General features: G+C 36.7%; 1 long non-coding RNA gene across 1 annotated transcript; it reads left to right on the top strand.

Annotated features, from left to right (window-relative positions):
- Positions 1-597: 597 nt before the first annotated feature.
- Positions 598-2,607, top strand: LOC137072044 (uncharacterized). The gene is made up of 2 exons (XR_010904600.1): positions 598-818; positions 2,226-2,607. It is a non-coding gene; the product is annotated as an uncharacterized lncRNA (long non-coding RNA).
- The last annotated feature ends 6,271 nt before the right edge of the window (positions 2,608-8,878 follow it).

Raw genomic sequence — 8,878 nt, 5'->3', positions numbered from 1 at the left:
AAGTTATTTTAAAATTATAACATATGTAATGTTGCTCCAGAAATAAGGCCAAATGCTTAGCTTTAAATGTGTTCGTTTGGGAATGAAAACTAACACAATTGAATCCACAGCATGCACATCTCAACATTGTTTATTACTTTAATATATAGCCTAGAATTAGACAACAACCTTCTTGATCTTCTCAGCATATTATATGTCACGTTTACACATGTCCCAGGTACATTTTTATTTTCATACGTTTGATTTCCTTCTATATAAATGAGCTTAAAATGACCAAAGGCGCAGGACTTTTATTATATAATTCTTAAACAAAATGGCAGATGACAACGGTTTCCGCGGTAGGATTGGTTAATAAAATGTTTAAGGTGTGGCTTAGCTAAGGCATATTTGCATGCATGTTTAAGATATCTATAAAGGAGTTTTGACTAGTCAAAATGTTAATTCCAGATATCTACATTTATATTCTTCCTAGTCACAAAGCTAATTGCAGATATCTCCAAAGAAAGATCTGTCTAGTCAAAAATCAGACAGAGATATCTATAATTAAATTGCAGATATCTTTAAATGAGTTTTGACTAGGAAGAATTCCAATTCAAGCAAATACTCCTCGCTGCAGACTGTAGCGCGGTGACGTCACGAATATTGCGTCACGAATGTGTTAGCGCGCATGCGCAAAGTGACGTTTCGTCGGTATTTAATACGCATGCGCGCCGATGATGTCACTTTTGTGTATTCGCGCATGCGCGTACATTCATTTTCAACTTCAATCACCTGAGGATGATGTTAGCGTTCGCTCGAAAGGTATGGATTCCATGGCAGTAAGTCAATAAGCAGTGTATTTATGTTGTTTTTAACAATTGTGTGTTTGTGTTAACAGCTTTTAATTGTTAGGGATGCTATATAGAGCGTCATAAATGTTTAATTTATTAATGTTTAACATGTGTGCCTCTAAACAAATTAATGCTTTGAAGATGTCTTAAAATAGAGCAGAAAGACTTAAATTAAGGAAGTCATGTAATTGATTGTTGCATGCATTGCAAAAATAAAATAAAATAAAAATCCTAATTTTTGTCTTGTTTTTCCAAATAGATATTTAAACATCTTTAAACAGAGATGCATTTACATGGAATGCAAATGTAAATTGGAGTCTCAAAAGAATTAATAAAATTATGGGAATTTATGTTGAAAACAAATCAAATATCTGTCTGTCTGTCTGCATGTCATGCCAATCTGTAATGTGTCTGTCTGTTTGTCTGCATGTCTGTCTGTAATGTGTCTGTCTGCATGTCATGCCAGTCTGTAATGTGTCTGTCTGCCTGCATGTCATGCCAGTCTGTAATGTGTCTGTCTGTCTGCATGTCATGCCAGTCTGTAATGTGTCTGTCTGTTTGTCTGCATGTCTGTCTGTAATGTGTCTGTCTGTATGTCATGCCAGTCTGTAATGTGTCTGTCTGTAATGTATGTCTGTCTGCATGTCATGCCAGTCTGTAATGTGTATGTCTGTCTGCATGTCATGCCAGTCTGTAATGTGTCTGTCTGCCTGCATGTCATGCCAGTCTGTAATGTGTCTGTCTGTCTGCATGTCATGCCAGTCTGTAATGTGTCTGTCTGTCTGCATGTCATGCCAGTCTGTAATGTGTCTATCTGTAATGTCTGTCTGTCTGCATGTCATGCCAGTCTGTAATGTGTCTGTCTGCATGTCATGCCAGTCTGTAATGTGTCTGTCTGCATGTCATGCCAGTCTGTAATGTGTCAGTCTGTAATGTCTGTCTATATATATATATATATATATATATATATATATATATATATATATATATATATATATATATATATATATATATATATATTGTTTGTCTGTTATGTCTGTCTGTGTCTATCTATTTATCATGTTTTTGTTTCTGATAGACTGTAAACTCAGTTTATAAACTACTTTGAACTAATGAATCTTCAAACTTCATAGCTATTGAAACTATTTCAAAATTTCAGGCTAGGCTTTCTCAATCTAAAGTTTGTCTTGAGATTTTTTTTATCTTGTTTTTATTCTTAATGAAATAAGTCTCTTAGGTACTTTACAGACAAAGCCAATAACACTCAAGCATATCTTTATCTAACTTCTTCCAATAATGCATTTTAAAATATTGTCCTGGTATAATCCTGTACCATGTTAATGCCTTTCTTCAAAATTATTCAACTTTGTTTGTGCTATATTTTATCTAAATTAGGTGTCTAGAACTGGTGTGCATTTTCCACAGAACACAAACAAGAGTTTGGGGTGCCCTGCTCATTGACACTGTGCTTGCACTGCACTCTCCAAGGACTGCCCACCCGGGTCTGCTCCTGACGGCGGATGGCGAGTCCTGAGGTGATTTCATCCAGATAACGAGGATGGGGCTATTGCTCGGGTTGAATGTTTTTTTTTAATGATGGAGGGAAATTTCAGGCTGAGTAGATTTGAATGGATTGTTTTGTGTGTATGCGATATAAAAAATGATAATGTTTGTACTTTGTATATGTGTGTATGATAATCTGTATGTGTACATAATTCTGTAATTATAATGATAAAAGCGATGTCTGCTTTGCTTTGAAATAAAAGAAAGTTGTCACTCTTATGAGTTATAATTTGGGATATAGACATAGACACTGAAAATGTACTGTATGTAGTCAGTTTAACATCAAACTACTTTATTGGCATAAATGTTTTACATGCCGTATTGTCAGAGAAACTGTCCAAAAAAATATAATACACAAAAATAAAGAAGAACAGCAGAAGAAGATGTAGGCTACAACTTAATGTGAAAATAATACATTTATACCATCTGCCATTATTTTATACAATTAATGATCTATGTACATAATAATATTAAGGGTGGTTATTTATTTATTTAGTGATATTATTTTATTTATGGTCTTAGCGTAATTAGTTTATACGTTTGTAATGCATGGGGCATGTAATTCTTGCAAGTTTCTTTGTGTGTTTGCTGTATTGAATTGGGAATTCAAATTAATAATTTTTGTGAGGCTAAAGATGAATTTCCACCGGCGTGGACAATAAAGAGTTGTAATCTAAACTACACTTAGTTTAAATAAAATACACAGCCATTACAGAGTATACTTTGTAATTCCTTATAATTATATCAGATGGCATGGTCAAAACCAAGGATATGTGTACTCCGTTTTGCTGTTTTTTTATTATTACTTTAGCGTTTTTAACATTTTATCAACCTATTATGTCAAGTTTTCTCATGCATTTTAAAGACGTGGGACGTCAAACAAGAAATCAAAACACGTGACATCACCGCATAACGCAAATAGTACACGCATGCGCTGTCACCACGTTATGGCGCATGCGTTTTAAAGATATGCGATACGTAATATACGTGACGTATATTCGTGACGTCAGCGCGCTACAGTCTGCAGCGAGGGGTATCTCAATTCAAGATATCTCGTATTAAGTTTTGCCTAGACAAAAATCCAATTCAAGATATCTTCAATTATAATTTGACTAGTAATAAATTATTTGCAGATATCTACAAATGTATTTTAGATATCTTTAAATTTGATGAATTAAAGATATCTTAAATGTGATAATGACTAGTCAAAAACCAGTTAGAGATATCTCTAATTATAATTTTCACTAGTGCAATTGTAATTTGAGATATCTCTAATTAGAATTATGCCTAGTATTAAATCAATTAAAGATATCTTTAATTACAATTTCTACTAGTCAAAACTCATTTGAAGATATCTGGAAATATTTTCCAATGGAAGTCAATGGAAGAATGTGACTAGTCAAAATAGCATTATAGATATCTTGAATGTATATTATGACTAGTCGAATTAACATTGTAGATATCTTCAATCCATATTATGACTAGTCACAATCACATTGTAGATATCTGGAACTGGAATTATGACTAGTCAAAACTGATTTATGACTAGTATGCGAAGGTGTATTTAATGCTAAAACGGCTTGCCATAAGTTCACCGAAAAATGAAAATTCGGACATTAACTTACCCTCGTGTTGTTCCAAACCTCCAAGAGTTTTTTTCTTCTGATGAACACAAAAGAAGGTATTTTGAAGAACGTTGGTAACCAGACAGTTGCCTTTAGACCTATATTCGTACGGGACTAGTATTATCTAGGGACCTCTGGTGATTTGTAATAATTGCGTCTTTGATCTTAATCCCATATGCGAATCGCCCATGTCTGTAATTTGTAAAGTAAAAATTCCCCCACAAATTACCTATAATATATTATGCTGAACATTGCGGTCCTGTGATAATAGCTAGTCCCGTGCGAATCGGCATCTCTGTGATTTGGCCAGGATTTAGTGGATCGTATATAATTTTTGCATGGTTTTTGCATTGTCATATCATTGCGTTAGAATGGAGGCTGCATTCATAATGCGCACCCTTATGAATTCCTGCACGGTTACTTTCACTTTAGAATGAGTAGGCCTACCAATTTGGGAGCAAATTGCTAAAATGGTGTGTTTAATATCAATATCAATAATATTCGTAATGAAAAACATAACAGTACAATGAAAAGCTCGCTTAAAGGGGTGCTTATACATTTAGCTTTGAACTTCCACCGTCAGCTTCTCATTCGTGATTCATGAAATCTAATTCCTGCTGTTTGAGCTCAGTTCAGTTTTTAATTGTAGCGTCTGTAGGCTAGCCTAACTGAACTATTTTTTTCATTACTATAAAACCATCAAAACGATATCGATGCATGACCGTTTGATTTCATATATCTATATCGAATATAGAGGTATACCCCCCCCCCCCCTCTCTCCCGACATATTGAATAACATGAGGGTGGGTAATGACAGGATAATTTAAATGTTTTATAATTTTAACCCTAAAATAAAATAAGTTACACGGAGGTCCAGAGGACAAAATGTCAACAGTCATACTACTGTGAAGCTTGGACACACAGACTTAAAGGGATAGTTCCCCATGTATGTGTTTCTTCTAATTAGACCCCATTGACAGGCATTATGCGAGCAACGGTTGAAGTTAAAAATCTTCATTGTGTTCTACTTGAGAAACAAACACACCTATATCTTGGATGCCCTGGGGGTAAGCAGATAAACATCAAATGTTCCTTTTTGAGTGAACTATCCCTTTAAGTTTGGTAGATTATTGTTGAAGTAAAAAAAACAACAACAAAATTACTTTATATAAACATTTTATGAAACATATTGAACACTAAAGCCCCGTTTCCACCAAAATTACCCGGAACTATTTGTACCAGGAACTTTTTTACAGGAACTTTTCTCCCCCCCAGACCTGCAGCTGTCTGCGTTTCGACCGCGATAAAGTTCCGAGAAGATTAGGCAAATTAGTCCGGTGATGTAGGACTGCACGCGACTGTTCCTCCAAATCAGTGAAGGACAGTAATCATTTGTGTGTGTACCGATTGAAAGATTTAGTGATCTGTTTACATGAGACGTTATCTAAACCGATCTGGTGTTTACATGTGATGACTTTCAATCGCAATCATTTTGTCACATGCAGTTTGTCTGCCGCACCAAAAATGTCAACGCTGTTTTCTCCAGCAGCTGGAGTGTGTTGACTGTAGCCATAGCAACTCTTAACGGCCACCAGGACTAATACAGTATTATTTATAGCTATTTGTTGTAAAGTGTAATAATCATCTCAGAAAAAAAAATCTTCTGTCAGGCGCAGTTAAAGTAAAAACTGCCTGGGGCAATATACGCTGTGTCATTACTCCAACATTATCTTCATAACTTACGAAATAAAAAGTTTACCCCTCAGAAAAATGTACTTTCCTCTCTTGTCAACATGAGCGCGGCGCGCGCCGTCACTTAAGGACACACACTTAAAAGTAATCGGTCAGGTCGTTTACATGGTGAAAAAAAATTAATAACGAGTATGGAAGAGATTCAAGCTTTGCTGCTTTTGCTGGTTATGTATAGGTTTACTAAAGAGGTAATTAACAATGACAGAAAAGAGCACTAATATGCAGATTCAGCAGCATGCAGCTGCAGCATATTCAGAAAGCTTGTAAAGCTAGATTTAAAATGACAATGTATATTATTATCAGCTATTACGGACATTGAACGTGAGATGGCTGAGACGACCGCGCGCCACCAGACAGAGAGCAAAGACTGATATTTACTGAACGCAGAACGAACCTCGCAAAAGACTTTTAAAAATGCCGGTTGAACTGCGTGAGCTCAACCAATCAGCATGTTCAGCGCCCAAGTCCCGCCCTCGAAAGTTCCTGAACTTTGAAAAAGTACTACCTCGCGAGCAGGGCCGTTTGGAGGGGGAAATATTTACCCGGAACTTCAATTTTACCCTGGTTCCTGCGGTCTAAACACACGAAGTACCACCCAAAGTTCCTAGTTCCTGGGTAAAGTTCCTGTGGTGGAAACGGGGCTTAAAACTGCAAAAACAAACAAAAAAAACCTTTCAGTAAGATTTTGTTTGGACGCAACACCAAATTTTCCCCATTAGGTGCCAGCAAAGCTCCACTGGTACAAAGCAATTTTTACATTACATGCGCACAGGTTTTCGTCTTCCATTACACACATAAAAAAACACACTCTGACATCCATACCAACACACCCATAAAATTATAGCTGCATAATCTATCAAATTTGTTCTATACTATCCAGAAGCAAAAGCCAACAGAATAAAAGCATATTAAGACTGCATAATTTAAATGGCCCTGGGATGAAAAATTGCAGTTTTAATGTGGTTCAATGAGGACATTTTAAGGTCCTAAGTGCAACTAGTTTGTGTACCTATTGTAAAATAGTCTATATATTATATACAGTATTGTTCAAAATAATAGCAGTACAATGTGACTTACCAGAATAATCAAGGTTTTTAGTATATTTTTTATTGCTACGTGGCAAACAAGTTACCAGTAGGTTCAGTAGATTCTCAGAAAACAAATGAGACCCAGCATCATACCTGTCAAGTATCCCGTTTTGGCCGGGAAAGTCCCGTATTTTACCCTTCTTTCCCGCCGTCCTCCCGTATTCGTATTTTCCCGTAAATCTCCCGTATTTTAACCTGCGTTATTAAAAAATAATAATACCGGGGTAAAAAAACAAAAAAACATTTCCAATCTGAGCTCTGTAACTAGCCTCGCGATAACTGCCATCTACAGTAGCCTACAGGTGGCCGTTGTCGCGAGGTTATAGTGTGTGAGGTCAGATGACGACGAGTGACAACGCGGGGAAAAACAAAACAGACGGATGATGGACGTAACTAACGATAGAGATGGAAGGCACTCCTGCCAACAAACCCAAACCCGGTGTAAATACCGTGATCAATGGGACAGCGAATTTAATTTTCTGAAGAGGAGCAAATGGGTGACAGTCACGCGTTTTATAAGTTTTGTAACTGCGACTTCATCATGTGCGACAGGGGAAGATCTTTTAAAGTGACAGTATTCACTTATAATGACAATTTAAAGAACAGAAGTAATTGCTCACTAAATATGCTCTGCTCTTGAGGAAATAACTAAAGTACCTTGAAGAAGGATTCATCTATATATAATTCTTAACTTATGCAGTGCAAACTAATAACAATTTATGTATATTTCCCACTTGATAAGTTGTTATACATGTAGGAAGAGCATAGGTACAAATAAAATGTATTATTATTATTATGGGTTTATGTGAGGATTTAACACTCCCCCCCCCCCCCCCCCCCAATCTATCTATCCCGGATTTTGATAACCAAAAGTTGACAGGTATGCCCAGCATTCATGATATGCACGCTCTTAAGGCTGTGCAATTGGGCAATTAGTTGAAAGGGGTGTGTTCAAAAAAATAGCAGTGCCTACCTTTGACTGTACAAACATTTTTTTTTCCTGGGATTTAGCAATCCTGTGAATCACTAAACTAATATTTAGTTGTATGACCACAGTTTTTTAAAACTGCTTGACATCTGTGTGGCATGGAGTCAACCAACTTGTGGCACCTCTCAGCTGTTATTCCACTCCATGATTCTTTAACAACATTCCACAATTCATTCACATTTCTTGGTTTTGCTTCAGAAACAGCATTTTTGATATCACCCCACAAGTTCTCAATTGGATTAAGGTCTGGTGATTGGGCTGGCCACTCCATAACATTAATTTTGTTGGTTTGGAACCAAGACTTTGCCCATTTACTAGTGTGTTTTGGGTCATTGTCTTGTTGAAACAACCATTTCAAGGGCATGTCCTCTTCAGCATAGGGCAACATGACCTCTTCAAGTATTTTAAAATATGCAAACTGATCCATGATCCCTGGTATGCGATAAATAGGCCCAACACCATAGTAGGAGAAACATGCCCATATCATGATGCTTGCACCTCCATGCTTCACTGTCTTCACTGTGTACTGTGGCTTGAATTCAGAGTTTGGAGGTCGTCTCACAAACTGCCTGTGGCCCTTGGACCCAAAAAGAACAATTTTACTCTCATCAGTCCACAAAATGTTCCTCCATTTCTCTTTAAGCCAGTTGATGTGTTCTTTAGCAAATTGTAACCTCTTCTGCACATGCCCTTTTTTTAACAGAGGGACTTTGCGGGGGATTCTTGAAAATAGATTAGCTTCACACAGACGTCTTCTAACTGTCACAGTACTTACAGGTAACTCCAGACTGTCTTTGATCATCCTGGAGGTGATCATTGGCTGAGCCTTTGCCATTCTGGTTATTCTTCTATCCATTTTGATGGTTGTCTTCCGTTTTCTTCCACGTCTCTCTGGTTTTGCTCTCCATTTTAAGGCATTGGAGATCATTTTAGCTGAACAGCCTATCATTTTTTGCATTTTATTTTCCTCAGCTTTCAAATGCATGTTCAACAAGTGTTGGCTTCATCCTTAAATAGGGGCCACCTGATTCA

This window comes from Pseudorasbora parva, chromosome 3 (assembly GCF_024679245.1).
Source record: "Pseudorasbora parva isolate DD20220531a chromosome 3, ASM2467924v1, whole genome shotgun sequence".
Lineage (NCBI taxonomy): Eukaryota > Metazoa > Chordata > Actinopteri > Cypriniformes > Gobionidae > Pseudorasbora > Pseudorasbora parva.
Note: the sequence above shows the minus strand (reverse complement) of the source record. Positions and strands in the feature narration are given on the sequence as shown.